At 40.1% G+C, this 26604-nt stretch overlaps 1 protein-coding gene across 4 annotated transcripts in view; it reads right to left on the bottom strand.

Moving 5' to 3' along the window:
* Nubpl (nucleotide binding protein like) overlaps window positions 1–26604 on the bottom strand; it is a 207570-nt gene that overhangs the window by 173854 nt on the left and 7112 nt on the right. The window contains exon 3 of one of the 4 annotated variants that reach the window (XM_031355628.1): window positions 17963–18083. The exons of the other annotated variants lie outside the window; for them this stretch is intronic. The gene's annotated coding sequence lies outside the window, so the exon portion shown is untranslated. The remainder of the gene's footprint in view (window positions 1–17962; window positions 18084–26604) is intronic. 4 annotated transcript variants of the gene reach the window in all.

The following is a 26604-nucleotide window of genomic DNA, read 5'->3' as shown; positions in this document are numbered from 1 at the left end:
GGAGGGGAAAGTGGGAAAGGAGAAATTATATGACATGTAAATAAAGAAAAATCTAATAAAGAAAAAAAAAAGAAACAAGTCCAACCGTATCAATCTACACCAGAAGTTTAGCACAGTCTAATTACAAAAAAAACTTAAACAGTGAACACACTTTTTCAGCAAGTTGCATTTATGTATATTTGTACACACACACATATCGATAATAGAATGATATGGACTAATTTTTATTATTATTTGAGTATTTATTTTACTTCTTGAGATTGTAATGCCTTTTCTCAAAAAGCTACCTCATAAATATTTTAATCCTGTGGATCTTATAATCTCTACAGCAGCTACTCAATCTTACTACTGGAGCCTCAACAGCTGCCTAAGCAACATAGAAACGACTGGGCACAGCTGTGCTCCAACAAAACTTTACACACACACACACACACACACACACACACAAATGCATGTACACACATGCACAAACACATGCATGCAGGTATGTACATGTCAAAGATCTGACTCACAGATTATAGGTTTCCAACATCCAGTCTAGAGAATAAAGTTTTCACAACCAGGTTAATCAACCTAGTACCAAGTTACTCTCAGTAGAGTCAAGAGTAAGCAGCTCTTTTATTTTTCTTCCTTTTCCTTTTCTTTTGAGATTTTAATATAATTACATAATTTCTCTCTTCCCTTTTCTCTGTGCAAATGCTCCCATACAGCCCTCCTTTCTCTCTTTCAAATCCATGGTCTCTCTTCTCACTAACTATTACTGCATGCATATATGTATTTGCATATACATATATAGTCCCAAATTATAACCTGTGGAGTCTATATAACGGTACTTGTATGTATGTATAGGACTGACTATACAGCACTGGACAACCAATGGCTGTGCTCTTCCCTGGAGAAGAGCACCTGTCCCGCTCCCAGCCTTCCTCAGTTTGCCAGGTTCTCCATGTAGGGCTTTTCTTTATGGGCTTTTCCTGTCCAGTTTGGCAAGTTTATGGTGTTGCCCTTATTAGCTCACAATCAGGCAGTCACATTGGTGAGAGTTAATGATTACAGCTTCTGATGTTACTAGGAGACACAATCTCACATTAAACCTCTGATCCTCTGGCTCTCACAATTTTGTACTCCCTCTTTTGCAATGTTCCCTGAGCCTAAGCTATGGGACTCTGTGCAGATGTAGCCATTGAGACTGGGATTTCCAACTCTGCATTTTAATTCGTTGTAGTTTTATGAACTGGGCTCCATCTTTTGAAAAGAGATGTTTTCTTGATGAAGGGTAAAGACTTCTCATTATTGAAAGAAGTCATGGCAGGAACTCATGCAAGAACCAGGAACAGAAACTAGAGCAGAGACCATGAAGGCACACTGCCTCCTAGCTTACTTCCACAGCTTGCTCAGCAACCCACCCAGGCCCACCTACTCAAAGCTGGCATGCCCACAAGCTGAGCAGTGGAGGCAGCTACTCAACTGAAGGTCACTGTTTCCAGGTGTGACAAGCTGACAACTGTAGTTAACTATGACAACTGTTAGGTAGGCTTCTACTTTAAATATCTAGTCTTTAATTCAAATTTAAATTTTAAATTCGAAGATGAGTCTATACTATAGAAAAATAGATGAGCAAGGTAGGTTACAAATAAATTGTATGCAGCAGTGTTCAGCTAAATCTCAAATATTTTTCCACCTCTTTCTTTCCAAAATAATTATACTTAGTCAGGAAAGCTTCAATTAGGATTTTCTTTATTTTGAATTTTAGCAAGACTCAAAAGAAAGAATAACAACAGACACCTTACAAATGCACAGCAAATAAAATCACTATTAGCAAAAGCAATTGCAAACTTACTGCTGAAAAATGTAATTGTCATCTTTATCATTATAAACTCAGCTACACATGCTGTCATCTAACAATGCGCTCTTTTCCTGACTCTCCTGCAGGTCTCAATGCCTAGCAGGTAACCAAGATAGACCAAACTCCAAGTAACCATTTAGATTTTTGGATTGTTCTTTTATAATATATACCAACCTGTGATAGCTGTAAATGGTAGCAAAATTATTCAGAGTGATTATACTGTTTCATTACTACTGCATGAAAGCTGCAATTTGAGAGCTTACGCATCCTATTTTTTTGTGTTGAATTTCAAAGGCAGCAACAACAGTCCTGATACTGCTTTGTTCTTCCAGCAGAATTTATCCTGAAGACTGTAAAGGTTCTGACATGTTCCTTTCATCCCTCTTGTCTACTAATGTAACCCATCAAAACAACATGTGAGAGCACACCCACCCAATTATCCCTAAATAAATACTCCTTTCATACTTCCCTTACATGGGTCCTTTCCATAGACGTACCCAGCTAAGATTCCCATGATTCCCTTCATATTATAATCAAAGTAATCTTAGACTGGTAATTGGTATTATTCAATTTGGAATTGATCCAAGCCTCTTCTTTCTTGTCTTTCTGCCTATCTTTGAATCAAGCTGTCATTCAAAAGAATTTCAGTCTCTCAGTAGAAAAAAGCATGTTTTCTGATTCTGTTAGCTGGGATTAAGTAAGACTCTGACAGAAGAACTAATGGTTGAACAAAGTACAAAGAAGAGTTTCCTATCGCTTATCAAAGGGATATCTAAATCTCCAAGTTCAATCAAGAAAGGAGCAAAGGCATTCTGAAGGACAGGGTTTGCCTGACAGGGTGAAGAACAGCCAAAGACCCCTGGTGGAGAGTACAAGAGTCTTAACAGACAAAGCTGTTGCTTGTAAGAAAGCTGAAAAAGCAAAAACAAGAAAAGGATCATTTCTAACTTGAAACTTTATTTTTAGAGCAGAAACAAACCTAAAAGGTTACCTTTGTCTTCTAAAGAAACTGATGGGCTGGAAAGATGGCTCAGTGAGGAAAGGCAGATAGAGACATATAGATATATAGATACAGATGCCATTATCTTTTATCATTGACTACTCACAGATAGACTCCCTCTCTGCAGTTTCTTAAACACAGCAAGCTTCAGCCTAGGGACTTTCACAGCTGCTACGCCTCTGGCCTGAAATCCTGCATCTCATTCCTCTACCATCCAGCCCTCAACCTCATCTCCGCTAACTTACTTCATGCATTAAACATGGCTTTCGCTGACCACCCTAAAATCATAATACCCATAATACACTTGGCTTTCCCTAGTATCTTTCACAGTTTTCCTTTATTCTTAGTAAATGTATGAATAGTCAACACTACACCTTTACTTGGTTATTGCATTTCTCCCAAAAGAATGTAAAATGTAATAAAAGTGGGTGAATTTGTATGTTTCCTTTACTACTGTTCACACAGGATATGAAACAATAGGCATTCATGGAGATCCCCTGTTCAATCCTGATATACTAGTAATCAGTTGAGGATACCCAAAGTACTTACATAAAACTCTAGTCTAGGGTGTAGGATGAACAGAGTGTGAAAGGCAGAAATGCACAAAGTACAGGAAAAGAGAGACAGGTCGACAGTAAGATCTAAGCCATGGAGCCAACAGGATAGTAATAGTAATAGTAACTCAAGGATATCAAAAGTTTCTTTGTTGAGGTTCTCTTTAAAACTATGTATGTTTCGTTTCCTGTTTGTGGCAGCATGTTAATATGCAGCCCAAGCCAGTCTGTATTCACTCTGGCCTAGAGCTCTCAGTCCTCTTGTGCTGTCCTCCTTGGTACAAGGATCATATGTATGTGCCAACATGCCACACTTTAAATACGTTTATAAGGTAGTCAACATTTTGTCACATGTGAAGTCAATAAATATTGTACAAAACACATGTATACACATTTATTTATTGCTTATCTAAAATTCAAATTTAACAAGTGGATAAGTAGTAGTTAGTGTTAAACTAGAAAGCTGGGAGAGTCTATGCAAACCAGGAAGATAGGCTTCTGACCACACCTGTTGAGGGATTATCTTGACTGTATGATCTGAGGTGAGGACTCTCACCTAATGTGGATGGCATCAATCCCTGGCTGGGATCCTGGACAGTGTAAGTGGAGAAAGGGTGATGAGTAACACCGTACATTCCTCATTCTCTGCTTCATGATCGTGGAAGGGATGTGACCCACTTCTCTTGCCTTGCTTGCCTTCCGTGATGGACTGTACCCTTGTAATTGTGAGTCACAATAAACACCTGTTCCCTTACATTACTTTTGCCAGAGTATTTATCACAGCAACCAGAAATAAGTTGAGAAGGTGTCATATATTTGTGTTTGCCACATCTGGCAGTATTACACAGAACCTCTCAACAGAGAAGCTAGAATGGTTCCATTAAAGCTGGGTCATATTATTCTGTTCACACCCTTCATTGTACCACTCTCCTCATAGCGCTCTTGTAAGAAAGAATGCCCTCACTGCCTTGCACAAGGCCTCACATGATCTAGCCTAACCTCAGCCCACTGCCTGCTCTTAACTCTATGGATTTTCACTACCCACTTTATCTAGAAGCCACAGAAGCCTTCCCACTGTTGAAGAACACATTCCAGCCTGTGCACTAGCTAGCTAGTCCTTCTAATACACTCTCTCTAACAAGGCACACTTGTTCACTTCTTTCACATCTGTGCTGCTGAATATGTGATTTTTTTTTCCAGTGAAGCTTAATCTGTTCATTAAAAACCCACACTCAGTCTCATGGATTTACCTCTCCTTTATCCCAAGCTACCACTTTTGCTTTCTGACATACTACTAATCACAAACTGTGAGGGCAGAGCTATCCTCCAATAATGTCTGAGTGAATGAATGAATAAACTTCCATTTGTTCCTCATTAAAACCATAAGAGAGAATTGCTATATAATTCCTAAGCCCCACCACCACCACTTAGGTTTTGAGAGTTAATGATTTCATGTAATTCCCCCTCCTTATAATTCTATGACAATGTGTTAAGATGAAGGACTCAAAAATCAGGAAATACATGCAAACTTTAGCCTGCTATTAGCCAGGAATGGTGGCACATGCCTGCAATCCCAGCAGTCAGGAGGCTAGGACAAGAGGCTTATAAGTTCAAGGCCAGCCATGGCTACAAAGTAATTTCTAGATCAGTTCTTGCCAGGAGCCTACCTGGCCTAGAGTGGGCTTGAAGTGGGACATGGCATCAGATATTGCTTTAAAGACTGATGGTCTCTGGCCTTCCAGCTCTCTAACTATGCTTTTGCTGATAACTCTAAAGGTTCTAAAAACTTCCTTGCTCATTCTATAGCTAAAAAACACTGGCTTCTTTTTTCTATAACTCTGTGCTTTATTATGCATTATAACTCTCTGTGCTTTATTTAACTCTTTATGCTTAAATAAGCACTAGGGAAACTTGACTCTTTCCATTCTGTGCTAAGAACTTAACTCTTACTGTTCTGAGCTTCATTAAGCGCCAATATCTGGCAATTAACACATACTGTTTAGCAGCAGGGAATGAAGTGAAAGGATTTATTGCTAATGCTCCTTTCTCTTGTGAATCAGCCAGAAGCCTCTATAGCTAAGCTGGTTAAATCTTTGTGAATCAGGGAAGAAGGAAAGGAAAAGAATTAAGATGCTTTATATAGGCAAATATACGCAGACACATGTACATTCAAACATTCATATACCCACACTCTGGCCAGGCCTGACCATCTGCCACAATCAACTCCACAAGTACTCATGCATGCTTTTATACACACACACACACACACACACATATGTATAAGAATGTATATATGCACATACATATAGACAAACAGACATACACACTTGGATGGATGGATGGATGGATGGATGGAAGGATGGATGGACAGACAGATGGATGGATGGATGGACAGACAGACAGATAGACTGATGAATGGAAGGATGAATAGATGGATGAATGATGGGCAAAGCTCCCCAAGCCAAACCATTCAACCAACTACTTTCTTTTCTCTGTTCTTTTTATACCTTCTTAGACAAAAAGTTTTTTTAGAAAATTACCTGAGAGATAAAATGTTGCATAGAATGGGAGTTACAGAAGGATATTGATACTAAGTTCAAAGCAGTTTTTCATTATAATATACTCATTTTAAGTTCAAAGCAACATTTTTACATAGCCCTACCTTATCATAGTGTACCCCTGTGACTTTATCCTTGGACCTAAATGTTCTTCCTTGAACACAAAATTGTCCCAAGTCTGTTTTTCTTTTTGTGTAACTATGAAAGTTCATTGTATTTCTTATTATGCAGCCTTTACTTACTATTCTGAGTGGGCACATTCTATTCTTGATTCTAAGTTTATTACATCTTTCTAGCAACTAAGACCATCTCTAAAAATTTCTTCCTAAAATTATTTGAATTAAATCAGGAATTCTATAGAATCATTATCTATTTGTCTATATAGCATTACTACAAGATAGTACATCTTCCTAGGTCTGTAGAAATCTGCTTAAATGGGTAGGTCAATATCTAGTGATTGTTATATATTAATAATAAGAGGAAAAGCATATTAATATCAGAAATCTTTCCTCAGATATAGTCTCCTTGGCCTTGCCTAGAGAAGCAAATCTGTTGTAGATTTTAGTCCATGGCAGAACCATCTCAGGAAGATCACCTGCTAGTTTTTAGCTTCTCCAAGATGGTCCTTCGCAAGTTCTTACTATACAGTAGGCCCTATCACAAACCCAAACCTCCCCTCGCAAATACATTGTAGATATGGGTGTGTATTATGGAATTAAAGAAAAGGTTATATAAGTGTTCTAAAGCTTATCTTAATCCTAGTACTATAAGGTTAAAGTAGAAAGATCATGAGTTCAAGGTCAGTCTAGGCTAAAAGAGCAAGATTCTGTTTAAAATGCAAATAAGATGAAAAAGATTTTAAGTGGGTTAGAAATGTCCTTGCAGAATTCTAACTACCGCATTCTTCCCAAGAAACTCTTCTGTGAGCTTCCATTCACTAGGGATCTCCCATGCTAAAACTCTGGGGGAGAGCAGCTAGTGAGAACAGTGGGCAGATAGAGAAGCACGACAGGATGGTACATACCACCTAAAGCTTTGAAAACTAAAGCCACACATGGAATAAAAAAGCTAATTACAAAGAGATTTTAAAACTGCTAACTGGCAAAATAAGGGTACAATAGGATTTCCAACATAACAGGGCTACAGACGTCTGTTTTGCTATGTCTATCCTTCATGGAACAAGATTATACAAAAACAAGAAGAAACTGCCTTCGGTCCCACATTTTTACTTAAGAGGTAATGGAAAAATACATTAACAAGATTAAGAAAGATCTTAGATCCTTGGCCTGGTTTTTTTTTAAGTATTAATGTGCTTAGTCAGTAAAGTTTTAATATGCAGGAAAAATTAGAGACCTTTTTATCTCCATGGCAATGGTTATAAAAATTCAGGAAAAGATGCCTACAGTCACTAAGCCCTAAAAATAACATTCAACCTGATGGCGACATTAACTAATCTTTTTGTTGCCAGATCCTCAGCCTGAAAACCTAGAAATGTAACTAAACCCCAGAACCCTTCCCAAAGAGATAAAGTACTCCAGCAAAAGCACTACGAGCTCTCAAGATGCGGTGCCAAGAGCAACCCTGGAAATTCTGAGTGCGGATCCTGCAAAGAGACAGGAATTACATACCCACAGAACAAGGACCCATTCTGGAGACAAAAGTGCACCTCCCAGGCATCCATGTGCTCGCTCCCTCCCTCTTGATAGCTCTTCCAGCAATGCCCTGCTAAGTGTAAGCCCTTCACCCCCTCAGAGAGAGGAGAGGGAGGAAGATAATTTCCTGAGCCAAGTGATTGTTTCTGAGGACAAGTGAATTGGTGAGAACCAACTTACCAAGTAAGAATTAAAAGGAGAAATTATTTTTTGAGAAAAATCCAGGTAAGTGTGTATTAAGGTCAGCTAATGAAATCTGCTCATAGTGTTGCCAACTATAGGCAGTTAAGAAAACAAAGAATATATTAAATGTAAATTTCAGGTAATTCCTCTAACTCAAAAGCCAATTCAGCAATTTCCTGGAACAAAGTAAGAGAATCAATTACTGCAGCAAGCTACACTTTCTCAAAAGAAATTTAAAAGATGGGCCAAAAGGTACGAAGCAGGAAACATCATCTGCTAGCTTCATAAAGCCTTAAAGTCGCTCGAAACAAAGTTGCTGCTGCTTCTAGTTACAAGTTTCACAGTGCACTGTTCAAAATTCGTCCTGCTGAGCGTGGAGAACAGAGAAGAAGGCCCATGCTGCTTCTCTCTGAAGGCTGCCTGAGACTGCCTTTCATCTCCCTGCATCAGGCTAGTGTGGTGTCCAAGTCCTCACGGAAAGGAGGGGCAAGTTAGGAAGCTGTCCTCACCAGATGGGCTTGAAGATGGAGCTCAATACTTCTTTGTCTCTTTATTATTTAAAATCTTCCATTTCAAAGCTGATGTTAAATGCCTTATTCAGCACACTGAATTATTCTTACAAAAGACACCACAGAGAAGACAGACACATATCTCAAAACAATACTATTAGCATGTTAGTGGCTTTCAATCAGTAAACATGACTGTTATTATTTTTATAAAATATATGAACCTTGAAGATTTTGGTAATCAACTTAATCACAGGTTGCATCTAAATCATGAGAGGAACAAGCAATTATACTGTATTCAAGTATAAATATAATGATAAAGGTCTATCAAATTTGAAGAAGATTCAAAAATTATAAAATTTCCCAAAGCAACATTATAATATTTGCAATATTTGTAAAACAAGGTTATAAAAATATCACTACCTAGGACCAGGTAAATTACAATTATGTAATTAATTTCAATTAAGTTGCTATTGCAATATATGCTTAAATATTATTGCAATATTTTAAATTAAAATCTCAGTACTGGGACTGGAGGGATGGCTCGATAGTTAAGAGAATGTGTTGGTCTTACAGAGCTTGATTCCCAGCACCCACATGGTGGTTCACAACCATCCGTAACTCCAATTCCAGAGAATCCAGTACAGCTCTCAGCCCTCTACAGGCACCAAGAACATACATGGTATATACACATACAGTCTCCAAGCACTCTCACATGGTGCATACACATACATGCACCAAGCATACACATAGTATATACACATATATGTACCAACCACACACATGGTGTATACACATACATTTTCCAAGCACAGACATGGTACATACATGTACATACAAGAAAAACATTAAAACATTAGCACATAAATCTAAATTTAAAATTAAAAAACAGCACATACTTAAAGTTAAAACAGTTAATTATCTAGACAAGTAGGTTTTTTTATAAATGAAAATCAGTGCCATGTAAAATAACTGAGTATACCTTTTAGGTTATTTTTTAAACAACATACTAAAAGCATCGTCGACCACACTAAGAAGCAAACTAGCACTTGCATCACGTAACAGACAGACGATTGCAGATAGTTGCACATATTACCAAGTCTCAATTTTCTTACTTATAAAATAAAAATTAAGAATATATTCTAAGGCCAGAGAAATAGCTAGTTGGTACAGGTATTTGCTGCCGAGTTCATTCCCAGAGTCTAGATAGTAAAAGGAGAGAATCAACCCCTGTAAGTTGCCTTCTAACCTCCACACGTGTTCACACACACACACACACACACACACACACACACACACACTAAATTATTTTTTTAAAGGCAAAGAAAAGAAAAAGCATTACATAGAAGGATTTCTAGGTTTTGCGGCCAGCATGGTCTATAAAGCAAGTTCCTGGCTAGCCACAGTTACAGTGAGACCCTATCTCAAAAATAAATAAATAAATAAATAAATAAATAAATAAAATATATATTTGATATATATCAATATATATTGCTATGCTCCACATACCTCCTAAACACTTTATATGTCTATATTTGCATATGTATATTTTTACTCAGGGATAGCAGCTTGTGAGCCGCTCTACCTCTGTGCTAGAACGTTCCCTGGCTTGAGCCTGTGTGGGTCTTGTGCAAGCCACGACAGCTGCTATGAGCCTGTAAGTACAGCATTCCTGTCTTGTCTAAAAGGCTGTTTTCCTCTCAGTCCTCCCTGGCCTCTGGTTCTTAAAGTCTTTCCACACACCCTCGTCCGTCATGGCTCCTAAGTCTTGGGGTGGGGGAGATATACAAGTGTCATCTTTGGCTGTGCACTCCACGGGCACTCTGCTCGGTTAACACCTTAACCACCATCCACTGCAAAACAAAAACAAACAAGCAAAGCTTCTCTGCTGCGATGTGAGGGCTGCACTAACCTATCGGTACAGAGATATGAGAGGGCAGTTTGACATGCTGTCCATTTATCAGAAGGATAGTGGAGCCTATGAGATTCCCAACCGTGAGTTCCTGGCCAAAATTAAAGTACAAACTATGTGCTTCTTCCTGTGAAACGGGCCTCAAATCAAATCAGAAAGCAGTTGGTAAAGAGTCTGTAAAACCCAGGCACTACTGTACCCATGAGTATATCTTGCCATGGGGTCATTCTTGTAGTTCACAGCTGGGTAAGACTTGATAACTTTCTTTTTCCTCCAGCAGCCTACACAGCTCCATCCAGTGCTATAAAAGCCACACAAGGGAGGAAGATTCCCCATCAGTGCAAAGGTGATTTCTCCATGTACTATGACCAAAGTCTATGATGTCTTCAACAATAGAGTTTTGCCATCAAGTTCTGGTGGGCAACCAAAAGCAATGGCGACAGCTTGCACGTCAGTGTGTTTAGTTCTAATAACAACTCTAGGAAGTGGGTGTACAATAAGTCTGAAGAAACCAAGCCACACACCGGTTAGCAATCTCCCAAGGTCAGGCAGCTGTCAGAAGGAAGCAGTGAGAACCCAGCAGCATACTTTCAGAGTCTGCAGATAACTACTCCAACATGCTGCTTCTCTCCAGAGAAAAATTAAGTCAAAGTCCTCGCAAAAAGTACAGACTTGGTGTAACTATATTTCTCCCTTCAACCAAGACATCTTTATGCACTGGGGGAAATAAACACTCACTGTCAGCAAGAGGGTATTTAGCACACAAAACTACCATACAAAATAGCATCCCAATTACTAACTTGGAAAACATGTAACGAAGACTTTGAAAACAGCAAAATGATCCTTAAAGTGCACATGCTACCTTTATCTGATTTGATACTGTCCATTTTAAGAGCAAAAAAACCATGCCTACCTTAAAGCTTTGAAACTGCTGTGAAAAATAGTCTCTATTAAATAATAAGTACTATTTTATAGAACTGGGTTTAGAGAGTTTTATTTGCCAATTTTAAAGTGCATACTTATATAGATTACATGGAACAGATATAGTCAAAAATACAATTAATGAAAAAAAAAAAAACTTAGTCTGAAGCCAGAGGGTGCTTAGCTAAACCAATATGAAATTAGCTATTGATAAGAAGAGATACTAAACCATGAGAAAAGCATTTACAATGTGCCACTATTTATTTTCAATAATTATAATTTCAATTAATTATAATTGTACAGAATACAGTGTTTCTTTGCTAAATCAAATGCAAGATATTTAGAAGCTAATATACATTTATTGGACCACACATGCAGAGTGTGGGCTTATCAGAATCCAAAGGCCATAGTTTCTCTACCAAGAGTCCCCAAAAGCTGGCAGTATCAGAATCACCTGGGAGCTTGTTAACAAAATTGATGGCCAAGTCCCAGACCTAAAAATACCAATTCCCAGAGAGTCTGATTGATTTAACAAGCTCCCCGGTGATACTGACACAGCAAGCAAGTGCGGGTCCTAGAAGGAGTATTAACCACAGAACTAACTCAGTCTGCTTCCTCCATTTTCTATTAGGTTTGCTGGTTTGAAAGTGAGGTCATAAGGTCCTAGGCATCGAGGTTTAGATTCAAGTGAGCAAGCAGTTCAAGTAAGAGAGGAAGAATCCAGTTCAACCACACACTGGAAACCCATTTTGGTAAGTGGCATAATGATCTTTTCATTCGTCTCTAAAACCCAAAATCATCTCCAATGCCCCTTTCCTTTCTTCTCTATGTCTTAAGCAGATCTTGGGCATTTTGCTTCTAACATGACCATCTGTGGTTACCTTTAGATCCTAAGTTTCTGTTGCCTTGATAAAATATCATGGCCAAGGTAACTTATAAGGAAGTATTTAATTTGGGACTCATGATTCCAGAGGGCTACAGTCCATGACAAATGGTGAGGAGCATAGCAACAGGTAGGCAGGCATGACGCTGGATCAACAGCTCAGAACTTACTTATTGGTTCACAAGCACGAGTAGGGGGTGAGGTTGATAGAGCAGGAGCAAGCTAAGAATGGCATGGGCTTTTCAAACCTCAAATCTCATCCCATTAACAGCCCTCTACCAACATCCTAATCCTTCGCAACTGGTGATCAAGCATGCAAGGGTATGAACCTATGTGGGCCATTCTCATTCAAACCACAAGAGCCCCTACTCTCACCCCGTCCTTTTCATACAGAGAGCTTACTTCTTTGAAAACACTGGATTCTGTACTTGCCTAGCCTCTCTTGCAGCTAAAAGATGGTCAAAGAATCAGTCATAGTCAGTAAAGCTAGAAAGGACCAAATGAAATTTTTCCTCCATAACAACAAAACCAACCACAAGGGAACACACCCTTTCTCTTCTCCTTCACAACTGACTGCAGCAGCTACCCTACAAAAAATGAAGGACGCTACCTCAGAACCCTGTTATGCTTGAGCTCAGTTTTTATTATTATTATTAAGAACAGACTTTCTTCATACAATACATTCCAATATGGTTCTCCTCCCCCAGCTCCTCCCATACCCTCCCTACCTCCCCACCCATCCAAATCCATACCCTTCCTTTTTCTCTCATTAGAATACAAAGAAGCACCTAAAACATAATAATAAGATAAGAATGCTGTGACTTCCAGACATCGGTGATATACCAGCAGAACAACCATATACACAGAGTAAAAGTTAAAATAGACAAATGTTTATAATCAAAGCATAGAGGAGGCAGAGGCTCTTAAGAGAATTGGAAGTTCAAAACCTTCTGAAGCTACATAGCAAGTTCAAGGCCAACCTCAACTACTTAGTAAGACCCACTCTCAAAACAAAACAAACAAAACCACACTTCCCATTCCAGATAAAAGTTAAATCTGTGATAACAAAAATTCTAAATTCCAATTCCAAAATTCTAGCTCCCTAAAGTTTTCACTCAAACTGGGGAGAGACATGGAAGGAGAGGAGTAGCGTATAAATAAGAAGTGACAGTGACAGTAGCTATATCTCTGAAAAGCATAACGGAATTATGAGAGAGAACGTAACGGTGGCTATAGAAGGCAATGGAATGGTTTTACTCCTGAGGGAAACACTTACTGAACCATTAGGTTGGGATCAGTTTCTCTTGTTTGCTTCCCTAACGCCAGGACTTTTCTGTAACACAGCTTGGATGGCCTTTTTTCACCACTCCACCCACAATTCCCACCACAGGGTCTACCCTGTCACAGTTAAAGGAATGCCTTGTTGGTTCAGTTTTACAAAGTAACTCAGAGAACCACAGGCCGTGTGATGGGATCTGCTAACTTCCCAATTCTACCAGAGCCAAAAGCAACAGTTAACCATGAGACACAAGAGGGTCAACTAGCCGTCCCTGCCCTGCCACCTATGATTTACTACGGCTTCTGTCATATTTCCTGCAGTGACTCACAAGACTCACACTTAACAGCTGGCTTCCATCCTCCCTGTCTAATCATGTATAAAAATAAAACATCATCTATATTATCCCAGTCATTTTCATAGTTCGTGTGGAAATGTCAGAGCCCTAGCCAGGGACAAGCAGCAGCGTGCAGCCTTGTCAGAGGCAGATGTTAGCTACTCCTGATCCATTTATAGGACTTACTCCCAAACAGGGCTATTCTTTCCTGACTTCATTTCCTCCTTAAAAAATGGTACTTAGTAGACTAAGATTTTCAAATTTTCCTTTCTTTGATCATAATATGTTCTTAGCAAAATAAAACCATATTTCTTTTGTGCTTGTTTCATAATAGAGGGAACAATTTCTCCTACCATAGTACTTTTGAAATGATCTGATACTCAAAACATACAAAAATGGAACAATTTTTTAAAGAACTGAATTCACAAGCCCTGTGGAATGAAGACTGTAGAAACAAAACTGGGAGCTGATCAAGCTGGTTTTTATTATTAAAAGGATAAAAACAAATAATGCCAATCCTTGGTCCCAAACATATGAACCGGTGTTTCTGGGAGTCCTTCCTAGCATTTGCACACACTCTCCAACTCCACCCTGTCCATCTCCATCCCGCCAAGGTGGTGTGGTCTTTCTTCTGAAACTCAGTCCTCTGGAAAAGAAGAGACAAGGAATCTAGCTTAAAAGCCTCTGCTGGTAAAGAAAAGAGCAAGCACACGACTTCTCCCCAAACACCTCGCCCTGGATGGAAGCCACCTTTAGTCATGCACAGCTGGTTTGCTCACTAAAATACTCTGTTCATAAATGAGGCCCTTCTATCCTATTAGCACTGCCATCTATTAATTTTCTAATTGTCTCTGCCAAGGTAGTATTTCTAGTCTGTGTACCACTGGGGATTAATCCCTCTAGTCAACACTCAATTCATCCTGACACTTTAATTCCTAAAAAGAAGATAGAAAAGAAAAAAGCCTGCCACTATTTTAAGCCAAAGAAAGTAAGGGAATTAAAAAATAACAATAATAAGGAAAACAACTGCTTAAAATCCATTAGAATATTTTAAAATATTTTAAATATTTTACATCATTAACAACTTGGTCTTAGACATGTTCCTCCACCACATCCTCAAAATAGATAAACTGCTAAAAGATCATTTTCTCAACTCTATTTTTCCTTCTAAGTAGATTTACATGCTGTCTGTACTTTTATGACATGCAACTTTAAGTCCATAGCCCCAACTTCCCCTCTGAGCTCTGGACTTCCTCAATACTCTCAAGTCTTTTGAGCATTTGAAACTTAAGGTATGTAAAAGAGAAGTGACTTTAATTACCAATCTCTCCTTCATAGGTTGTCTCCATCTCAGAAAGACCATTTGCATTCATACAGTTGATAAAAGTAAAACAACAATCCTACAAACAAATTAATTTCAACATAAATGAAACCATACAGCTGAAATAAACCAGACACAAAAGGCAATTCTATGATCCATTTGTATGAGGTAAGGTATTTGTCATCAAATTCACAGATAAAGAAAGTAGATGGGCCATTACCAGGAGCTGAGAGGGTTATTGTTAATGCTTAGCGAGTTTCTGTTTGGGACTATGCTAATGTCTGGGGGGAAAGTCCCAAGTGATGATTAGATAACAATGTAAACGTAGCTGATGCCAAAGAACTGTGTATTTAAAAAGGTTAGTCTGTCTTATCTGTATGTTACTATACTAAAGAAAAGAGATGTTACCGATACCCATGCTATCTTTTCCTTCACCATCCCCATCCTACTAGCAGAGTAGCCTACCTTCATGGCATTTGTAGAAACTATCAACCTACCCACATCACAGTCCAGCCTTCTACTACCTTCAGCCCAGATTCCTGCATCAGCACTAGCTAGTCTTCCTGGTGTCCTTAAGTCTATTCTAAATCATGCCAAAACTCTGGCTAAAATAACACTATATCATACTCATGAATAGAGCAAAAATTTAAAATTTCCACTATGGATTACATTATTTTGTAAAACATGCACCCATCTACTTTCCCTTGGGTAGTCACATGTCATTCCTCCTGTTCCTCAAATATTCCAAGATAAAGGATGTTTTCTCTTCTTGTAGCTCCATATCTCAATTCAGTCATTTCTCGGCTCAAATTCTGTCTTAAGAGGTCCCACCTCAGAAAACCCACTGAGAAACCCACTCTTCTCAGAAACATATGTATAGCATATGTATAGCAGAAACTGAGAAGAGTGTCTCCTAGCAATTGCAGGTCCTTATACTCCTTTACTGTCTCATGACTCTCATTGCTACTAAAAAGACTCCAGAGAATCAAATAACCCTATTAAAAAATAGGGTACAGAGCTAAACAAAGAATTCTCAATTGAGGAATATCAAATGGCCAAGAAGCACCTAAAGAAATGTTCAACATGCTTAGTCATCAGGGAAATGCAAAACAAAACAACCCTAAGATTTCACCTCACACCAGTCAGGATGGCTAAGAACAAAAACAGGTGACAGCAGATGCTGGCAAAGATGTGGAGAAAGAGAACACTCCTCCACTGTTGGTGGGATTGCAAGCTGGTACAACCACTCTGGAAATCAGTCTGGCAGTTCCTCAGAAAGTTGGACATAGTATTACTTGAGGACCCAGCTATACCACTCCTGGGCATATACCCAGAAGATGCTCCAACATGTAATAAGGACACATGCTACACCATGTTCATAGCAGCCTTATTTATAATAGCCAGAAACTGGAAACAACCCAGATGTCCCTCAATATAGGAATGGATACAGAAAATGTGGTACATCTACACAATGGAGTACTACTCAGCTTTTAAAAACAATGAATTTGGGCTGGCAAGATGGCTCAGCAGGTAAGAACACTGACTGCTCTTCCGAAGGTCCTGAGTTCAGATCCCAGCAACCACATGGTGGCTCAAAACCATCCATGATGAGATCTGACGCCCTCTTCTGGTGCATCTGAAGACAGCTACAGTATATTATGCCGGAGCAAGCGGGGTGGACTAAGCAGGGCCAGAGCGAACAGAGGTCCTGAGTTCAATTCCCAGCAGCCACATGATGGTACACGGCCATCTGTGCAGCTACAATGTACTCATACATATAAAATAAATAAATAAATCTTTAAAAAAAATGAATTTATGAAATTCTTAGGCAAATGGATGGAACTAGAAAATATCATCCTGAGTGTGATAACCCAATCACAAAAGAACACACACATGGTATGCACTCATTGATAAGTGGATATTAGCCCAAAAAACTTGGAATACCCAAGCAACAATTCACAGACCACATGAAGCTCAAGAAGAAGGAAGACCAAAGTGTGGACACTTCATTCCTTCTTAAAATGGGGAACAAAATACTCATGGGAGCAAATACAGAGACAAATGGAAGGGAGCAGAGACTGATGGAAGGGCCATCCAGAGACTGCCCCACCTGAGGATCCATCCCATATACAGTCACCAAACCCAGACACTATTGTGGATGCCAACAAGTACTTGCTGACAAGAGCCTGATATAGCTGTCTCCTGAGAGACCCTGCCAGAGCCTGACAAATACAGATGTGGATGCTCATGGCCAACCACTGAACTGAGTACAGGGTCCCCAATAGAGAAGTTAGAGGAAGGAATGAAGAGATGAAGGGGTTTGCAACCCCATAGGAGGAACAACAATATCAACCAACCAGACCCCCCCCCCCAGAGCTCCCAGGGACTAAACCAAAGAGTACACATGGAGGGACCCATGGCTCCAGCAGCATATGTATAGCAGAGGATGGCCATGTCGGTCATCTATGGGAGGAGAAGCCCTTGGTCCTCTGAAAGTTCAATACTCCAGTGTAGGGAAATTCAAGGTGGGGGAGGTGGGAGTAAGTGTGTGGGTTGGGGAGTACCTTTATAGAAGCAGGGGGGAGGGCGATCAGGAAAGGGGATAATATTTGAAATGTAAATAAAGAAAATATCCCATTTTAAAAAAAAAGAATAAAGGTCAACCATGAGGGAGGGGGTGAGAAGTGTCCATTTATTATGCCTCCCCCACTTCACTGTAAGATCCTTAATGACAGAAACTTTGACTTGCCCTACAGATGCAAATTGCAGGGAAGTGTTTAGCACATGACTAAGTACCCAGTAATTTCTGGAATGAATGGATGAACCTCCTTCATCTGTAGATGCACTGAATTTGATTTCCTTGATTTTTCATGTCAAGACATGGACTTTTTTGAACATGAAAGAAAACATGTTATTTGAAAAAGCAAGATGAAACCTCAGTCATCCACATTTCAATAATGATCAGACTACAACACTAAGCAAACCTTTCATAATGTAATTGATTTGGACTCACCAGACACCTCTTCTACAATCACAACAGCGTCACATTTGAAACTGCCTACATGAACCGCTTCCTCCTAGCAGCACCAGTGACTCCCAGACTGCTGCAGCCTCTCAGACTCCTCCTCTGCTCACTTAGGAAACAAGAGGAAAGGTCAAAGTTCAGAGTCCCAAAGAGAACACCAGATAGCCTCACCTACTTTAGCTACAAACAGGTCTTTTCAGAAGCTGTACTGCTAGACAGCTATAAGATCTTAATATTTAAACAATTTAATTGCTTAGATGCTTTTTGCTTTTTTATCTCTAACATGATCATTTAAACCACCTTTTTTTTGACAGTGATTTGATAAAATAACAGCCATGCCTTAATTTCTATGACAAGTCCTCTATCACCAGGCAGGTAAGTGAAATTAAACATATTATTCTTCTGCATATATAAGCACAGAGCACAACAGATAAAAATCACAAATTAAAGGAATTATGCTCACATATGACAAAAATTTTCACTCCTATCTCTTGACCCAGATAATCTCCAGCTGCCTAGAATGTCTGAAATAGCCTGTTTGAAGCATGATACAGAGAGCTTATTCACAATTAACTATGCTGCCTTTTCATCATTTTTAAAGAAAATGCACATTTGAAGAACAGGATTAGACACAGTCATTCTTTTTTTTTTTTTTTTTTTTTTTTTTTTATTTAAGCCACCCCAAAGAACCCACAGGACAAGACTAGCACTTCGATCAGTTTCCATGGTGACTAGCAAAAAACCCATCACACTGCAGATAATATTCCAGTACAAGTTTGAGGCCAAAGCTGTTCCAAGGCTTGGAGAAGTCTTATGCTTTCTGTTTGGTTGACAGGAAAAATCAAAACAGAGAGCAACCTGTTCCCATGGAGGGGTCCAAGCAACCTTCTGAGACTACCTGAGTTCCTCCCTTAATTCAAAGAGGTTTCCTTGTTTAGGAGCCACAGGCAGCAATCTAGCTTGTCCCTGCTTTTAGCAATCACTAGCTTCTTATCTGCCCCCACGATGACATGGAACCTCCCCCAAGAGCCCAGTGGACAGCTCCCCCAGCTCTCTGGGAAGGGGCTGTGCTCTACTGCTTGCTGTGGCAGGCCATTCTCTGATTGGCTTTACAAAAGTACAAAGGAAGCTTATGGGAGACAAGAGAAAGACTTTCTCAAGAAGCCTCTTTAAAAAGAACTATTAAAAATAGCAATCCACTTCTCCCTTTTTTTGTAAAATTGGTTGATGTGGTTAATTTGGCAAAGCCTATGAGAGATGGAAGAGGAAGCAAGACATGGTGAGAGGTTCAAACTCCTAATTTTTATCTGATCGTGCCAACAATAAATAAAGGCTCTCTGAAGCTGCTTCCCCTTCATCTGAGTGCTCTAACCCACTTCTGCACGGCAGTGCTGACCCCAGCCCTTTCACACACTGCATCTGCCAAAAAGGAACTAACACATGTCCCGACCAGAAGGAAAGAGGCTGGAACAAAATCTATCCTGTGAAATAGTCCATGGGCGAAATTAAAGCTTTAAAATGCCACAACCTAAAACAGTACCATTCTGAATTCAGATTTATTTTCCCAGCCTTTAATCTTAACAAAGCTTGTTTTCTATGTTCTTAACCACTCCACTGTATTTTCTAGCATATAACATTTTCACACACAAGTTTTGAGAATGTGCTGCATATGTTTTAACTGAAAATTGAAAGTGCTGAAACACAAACGCTTCTCTAAATGTAATCCTTCTAAGGCAAAAATGATCGTTGGCAATTTGTGGGCATTTGAGAAAGCACTGGAACTCATTCAAAACTTTGGAAATTTCCACCACACCTAGTTTATTTTCAATCAGTTAGCAAGAGTTTCCCAGGTATGTAGCAATGGGCCAGGCAGCAGGGGCAACTCGTTTAAGATGCAGCCCTGACCCCAGGGTCATCTTGTGAGACCCAAAAGGACATGTATGGTATGTATTCACTGATAAGTGGATATTATCTAAAAAGTACAGAATACTCATGATATACCTCACAGAAACTAAGAAGTTAAAAAAGAAGGAAGGCCCAAGTAAGGATGCTTCAATCCCACTTAGAAGGGGGAACAAAATAATCATGGGAGGCAGAGGGAGGGAGGTACTTGGGTGGGAGAGGAAAAGGGGAGAAGAAAAGGGGACAGGACCAGGTATTAGGAGAGAGATAAGACAGAAGCCCAGAGAGCCAGGAAAATGAATGGAAATGTGCAGCTACTGTGGCATGGGGAATCTCTAGAAAGTCCCAGAGACTGGGATGGGGGAAGACTCCCAGGACTCAATGTGGGTGACCTTAACTGAAATGCCCAACAGTAGGGATATGGAACCTGCAAAGACGACCTCCAGTAATTAGACAAGGCCCCCAGTGGAGGGATGGGGATATTAACCCACCTACAAAACTTTCGACCCAAAATTCCTCCTGTCTAAAAGAAATGCAAGGTCAAAACTGGAGCAGAGTCTAAAGGAATGCCCAGCATCCCATGGGTGGGCACCAATCCTTGACACTATTACTGACGCTATGTTGTGCTTGCAGACGGAGGTTTGGCATGGCTGTCCTCTGCGAGGCTCTACCAGCAGCTGACTGTGACAGATGCAGATACACTGCCAAGCATTGAACAGAGGTCAGGAACCCCTATGGAAGACTTAGGGGAATGACTGAAAGAACTGAAGGGGATGGCAACCCCACAGGAAGAACAAACCTGTGTCACCTAACCTGGACCCCTGGAAGCTCCCAGAGACATAGCCACCAACCAAAAAGCATACACAGGCTGCTCTGAGGCCCCTGACACATATGTAGCAGAGGGCTGCCTTGTCTAGCCTCGGTAGAAGATGTGCCTAATGCTGTAGAGACTTGATGCCTAGCGGGGGCTGGGGGGAGTATAGGGGGAGCACCCTCTCAGAGGCAAAGAGGAGGGGATATGGGGGGAAGAACTCTGTGAAGAGGGATGGAGAGGGCAATATTTTGGATATAAATAAATAAAATAATTTTAAAAAAGTAGAAAAAGACTGGCATCTGACTCTGGGGCAGAAAGGGAGGGATGTAAGGATGACAGGAGAAAAGGGATTCAATGGTGAGCAAGAACATGAAAGAAGCTATTGACAAAAGCCACTTTTCAGTGAGATGGGACATAAGGCTTGTGAGCAGGAAAAGATGGGAAGAGCACCAGTGGCCACCAAGAGAAACAGGTCCCAGACAAGGCGGAACAAGCAAGGAGGCACACATTATAGCTCCAGTGTCTGAAAGCTAAGACAGGAGAATCACAAAGGCAAGACCAGACTGGACTACAGAGTGAAACCCTGTTTAAAGAAAGAAAGGCACACTGGGGAGGCAGGATCGACTTGAGACAAGTCAGGGTCAAGGAAAGAGCCCACAGAAATGGGAAACCAAGAGTCTACAAAATAGTCACTCAGAGATAGACAGACGGCCTGAAGTGAGAAGGGCAAGGTCTTTTCAACTGTGTAAGCACCATGCTGAGCACAGAGCCTAGGTCACCATGCTGAGCACAGAGCCTAGGTCACCATGCTGAGCACAGAGCCTAGGTCACCATGCTGAGCAGACCCTAGGTCACCATGCTGAGCACAGAGCCTAGGTCACCATGCTGAGCACAGAGCCTAGGTCACCATGCTGAGCACAGAGCCTAGGTCACCATGCTGAGCACAGAGCCTAGGTCACCATGCTGAGCACAGAACCTAGGTCACCATGCTGAGCACAGACCCCAGGTGATGACAGTCCCTCAAGACATGAATAAGCCTACATAGTAAAGAATACGGAAAAGTTACTCATCAGAAATGCAGTGAATAAATGCATGTATAGCTATGACAAATATCAAATACTTGCAGGAAAAAAATCATAATTAGTATTTATATTTTTATCCTAAAAGTATATCAGTATTTATAAAGATTAAAAAATATTTTCAGAATCTATCAGTAAATGTAAATAATTGTGAATTTCAATGCACTTATAAGTATAAAATATTTCCTACTAAGAATTACCATTGAATTTCAGAACAGAAAACAAAAAGTAATGATTTTGCAATTATTCCTCCAGGATTTGGTTTCTTGACCCAGCTTCCACTCTACTTTTAAAATAATTATACACTGAACATAAAGAGTGCTATCTTTCCTCCTCAAAATAGCTTAGCATGATACTGAGACAAAATGTCTTTATTAAGAAAGACTTGATATAGTGAAAGCATTAAAAATAGGTTAACAGGGCTGGTAAGATGGTTCAGCGGGTAAGAGCACTGACTGCTCTTCCGAAGGTCATGTCAAATCCCAGCAACCACATGGTGGCTCACAACCACCCTTAATGAAATCTGGTGCCCTCTTCTGATGGTCTGAAGACAGTTACAGTGTTCTCATTTATAATAATAAATAAATCTTAAAAAAAAAAAAAAATAGGTTAACAGAGCTGGGGAGATGGCTCAGTGGTTAAGAGCACTGACTGCTCTCCCAGAGGTCCTGAGTTCAATTCCCGGCAACCACATGGTGGTTCAAAGCCATCTGTAATGGGATCTGATGCCCTCTTCTGGTGTGTCTGAAAACAGTGTACTCATACATAAAATAAGAAAAAAAAATTAAGTTAACATATCAGAATGTAGTCCTCTTACAATACTGATACTAAAAAAAAAGATGAAATGAACTTCATGAACTTCAATTAAGTGGTCACATCTGGATTCCCCGTGTAAACTTGTGAGAAACATCCTTTTACTCCAAAATCACACTGTAACTGCACTGCAGATAATGTGTACATGCTAGCACCTGCAGTCTGTACCAGTAAAGACAGGACCTTATCTTAGCACCGTCAGCATGCCCCACGTGTGAGACACCACCTGAGCATTCCATATGCATCTTGTTCTAAAACTCTACGAGGAAGGCAGAGGCGAAAGCCATTCAGGGTAAGAGTCAGCCAGGAAAAGGCCCAGCTCCGCCTGACAGCAAAAAGCTAGAATGTGAACTACTTAATGCAGACAATACCGCTGTGGGTGGGAACGCCATAGTATGTTCAACTTTTCCAATCCCCAAAACTACATCATTTTGGGATTTGGGGTCTCATGTAACCCAGGCAGGCCTTGCAGTGGAACATTCTCTGTGGTGAAGGTGACCTTGAATTACGATCATTCTGCCTCTGCTTCCCAAAGGCTAGCTAGGATTACAGGCATGTGCCACCACACCTAGAACCTGACTCTTGAGCTAAAACTTTCAAGTCCATCACAGAACTTCAAAGGCTTAGGACAATGTTAGTCACATGGAAAGGACATTTGTGAGAAAGCAGCACAGCTGGAGAGAAGAACACATGAAGGCATTATGTGAGCACAGGAAAAGACAAATATTTTCAGATAAACATCAATGGAAAAGATAACCAAAAAAATTCTCTGAAGATAATACTGCTTCCTTTTCCATTTTTAAATCCAATTTAAAGGCCGGGCGGTGGTGGTGCACGCCTATAATCCTAGCACTTGGGAGGCAGAGGCAGGCGGATTTCTGAGTTCAAGGCCAGCCTGGTCTACAGAGTGAGTGCCAGGACAGCCAGGCTACACAGAAGAACCCTGTCTCGAAAAACCAAAAAAAAAAAAAAAAAAAAAAAAAAAAAAAAAAAAAATCCAATTTAAAATCTACTTAATGAGTCATTCTGAAAATGAAATATAAGCACTTAAAACTTTGCTAAAATAGTCAAGTAAAATACACACTAACTTTTACTTAAAAATATTGTATACAGAAAGTGTTAATCTAACTGTTAATACTAAAAATTTGTTTCCAACTTACTATAGGATAGACACTGTGCTAAGTATGTCATATGTATTATCTCATTTAGATTTTAATTATTTGTGATAAGTAAAAGCACAATTTACAGTGACCATGTTGTAGAGAATGTATTTTGTATTGGAGAAGTACACACTCTATACTGAACTCTTCAAGGTTATCACTCACCGATCAAGAGCCAGCCCTTGGGAGACACGAGGCAGTAAAAAGAGAAGTTCAAGGTCATCCTTAGCTATGCCTCAAATCCAAACCCAGCCTGGGCTATATAGTGAGTTTGAATCCTGCCTAGGTTATAAGACCCTGTCTCAAACAACAAAAACAACTATAGGAAAAGGTGTTTGTTCTACCCATACTGAGCTGGGAATGCATAGAAAGTGTTAAAGTGATCATCTGCAGTGCCCAGCAGTGTAATCTAGACTAGCGACACACCAGTATCAAAGGAGCAGGAATCGTAACTACAGCTAAAATGACTGAGTACCATATAAAATGAGAAGACCAAATTGACTCTGAGTTGACAAAAACAACTCAGGAGAGAAAGGGTTTATTTCAGTCCAGAGTCCAAGGGTGTAGTCAGTCCATCAGAGCAGGAAAACCAAGACAGCAGGAGCTTGAAGCAGCTAGTCACGCTGCACAAACAGGAAGCAGAGAGCCATGAATGCTGGCACTCAGCCTTCCCCTTCTTATAAAGTCCAGCTCCAGGCCCAGAGAACAGAACTTCTCCCTTCAGACCTCAACTAATCCAGTCAACGCAATCCTCACAGGCATGCATGCCTCTGGGCTAAATAATCCCTCACAGTGTGCCCAGAGCTCTATGTGGTAACTCTATACCTTGCCCACTTGAAAATTAACCAATACTAACCACCACAGCCACTAAATTAGTTCCCACCCCACATTATTTTGAAAAAAGAAAAAGAAAAATGAGCTTTGTACGTACACACTGAAAAATCAATCTAGATACTCAATTCAACCACAAAATAAGCATGTATTTTGTGGTATGCAAGCCATAAGCACTCCACTAGCTGCCAATAGAGGTAACCAAGACTAGAGACAACAAACTTTGGTTGGTTGGTTGGTTGGTTGGTTGGTTGGTTGGTTGGTTGGAATATCATCTCAGTATGTTACCCAGACTGGTCTCAAATGGCTAGCTCAAATAAATATTCTGCTTCCACATTTCTAATGGCTGAGACTACAGGTGCATGCCACACCACAGGCTTGATTTAAGATGAGTTTTACTGTGTGGCACAGGCTATAACAGTTTTTTTAAGATTTACTTTTAATTATGTATATGGCATATGCATGTTGAATACAGGTGTCCTTGAAGGCCAGAGGCATCAGGGCCCTCTGGAGCTAGAGTCACAAATGATTATGGGCCACAAAAATCAAGTCCTCAGCAAGAGCAACACTGACTCTTAACCACTGTGTCTCTAACCCCAAATACAATTCTTAATGCTAAGAATCATGGCACAGGGACACTAGGTTAAAAGTGCACTGACTAGGTTGTCGTTCAATCTTAGTTATGTTCTTTCTTCCCTGGTGATTTTGAGCAAGTCACTTAATTTCTATGTGCTTTGACCTCCTGTCTACAATGGGGACTGTAATAGTAGTTGTTAAATATAATAAGAAAGAGAATAAAACTGCAACAGGCAGTCCAAGAAAGTAGCTGCCACATGATCACTTCAGAGAGTGCAGTTTATTTAGAGCCTTGGGGCCTAGAGACCATTCCTGAACCCCAATGTGGGAAGGAAAGCATTAGACAAAAGATGGTGCAATGTATGAGAGAGACCAAGCATAGGGCTTTCATAGAAGGAGAGGCTGACCTTTAAAACCCAGGAAAGGGGCTTCAGTCAGGGTGAGAATAAGATACAGGAAGAGACAAACAGGGAGATAGTGAGAAGAAAGCCAGAGGAGCTCAACAGCAACCCCAAGAACGAAGGAAATATCAGACTCCTATAAACTCTGGGAATGGGGAGGGGGAGTTTGACATTATGTAATTTAGTCCAACATGGTATATGTAACAAAGAGTATGGAAGAACAGGTGCTGGTTAGAACCATTGATTAGGGATCCTTGTTACTGCTGTCCCGGGGAGAGCAGCAGGGAGGTGTGGCCTGAACACTTCAGGCATTGAGATCTGGCCTCCAAAGACCTCTTAAAGAGGCAGGCTCTTGTTTTAACAGAGCCTAATCTTAGTCATTGCTACGAAAAGGAAATGAGCTGAGAAACATGTCATGGGAATTAGTCTATGTAAAGTGCTAACTATCTGTGCTAATATAGTAAGTGCTCAATAAGTGTAAGTTATAAAAAAAAAAAATACTAGAATGACCACATGAATGCAATGATAATAAAATACAAACATTGCCACTGAATTTCACAACACTGGGGAAAGACCCTTACTTAAAGGGAATTCAGACACTTTATTGACCTACCCTCAGAGGAATGCTAACTGATAAACTATTTGTATAAACACTATAAGCAACCCACAGATGTGCATTAAGACAATAGCTAGATTTTTGTGAGCACTCAATTCTGCCTTCCCCCAACATTCACACCCTGGTACAGAATATAACTAGGTTAGGCATATAGGTAGCCTGGGAAAGAGGACACAGAACTCTGCAGAAAACTGTACAGGACATTCCTGTAGAAACACAGAAGGTTATAAAACAATAGAATGCTTTGTGTGAATAGCAGCAAAGGTTTTGGGGTGTAAAATCTGAGCAGGACAGCTATGTGATTCCAACAGTTATGAGTGAACTGGCAGGGTACACAGGAAGAATTTGGAGCCCAGGCAGGAAGGGTGTCATACCATGGTGTGCCAGTGTGTGAGCCCCCACTGGCAAAAGCTGTCTTGTCCATTTCTACAGTTTCCA

The sequence above is a fragment of the Mastomys coucha genome, unplaced genomic scaffold (genome assembly GCF_008632895.1).
Source record: "Mastomys coucha isolate ucsf_1 unplaced genomic scaffold, UCSF_Mcou_1 pScaffold6, whole genome shotgun sequence".
NCBI classification, from domain to species: Eukaryota; Metazoa; Chordata; class Mammalia; order Rodentia; family Muridae; genus Mastomys; species Mastomys coucha.
The sequence above is the reverse complement of the archived record's forward strand: the minus strand, read 5'-3'. Positions and strand labels throughout refer to the sequence as shown.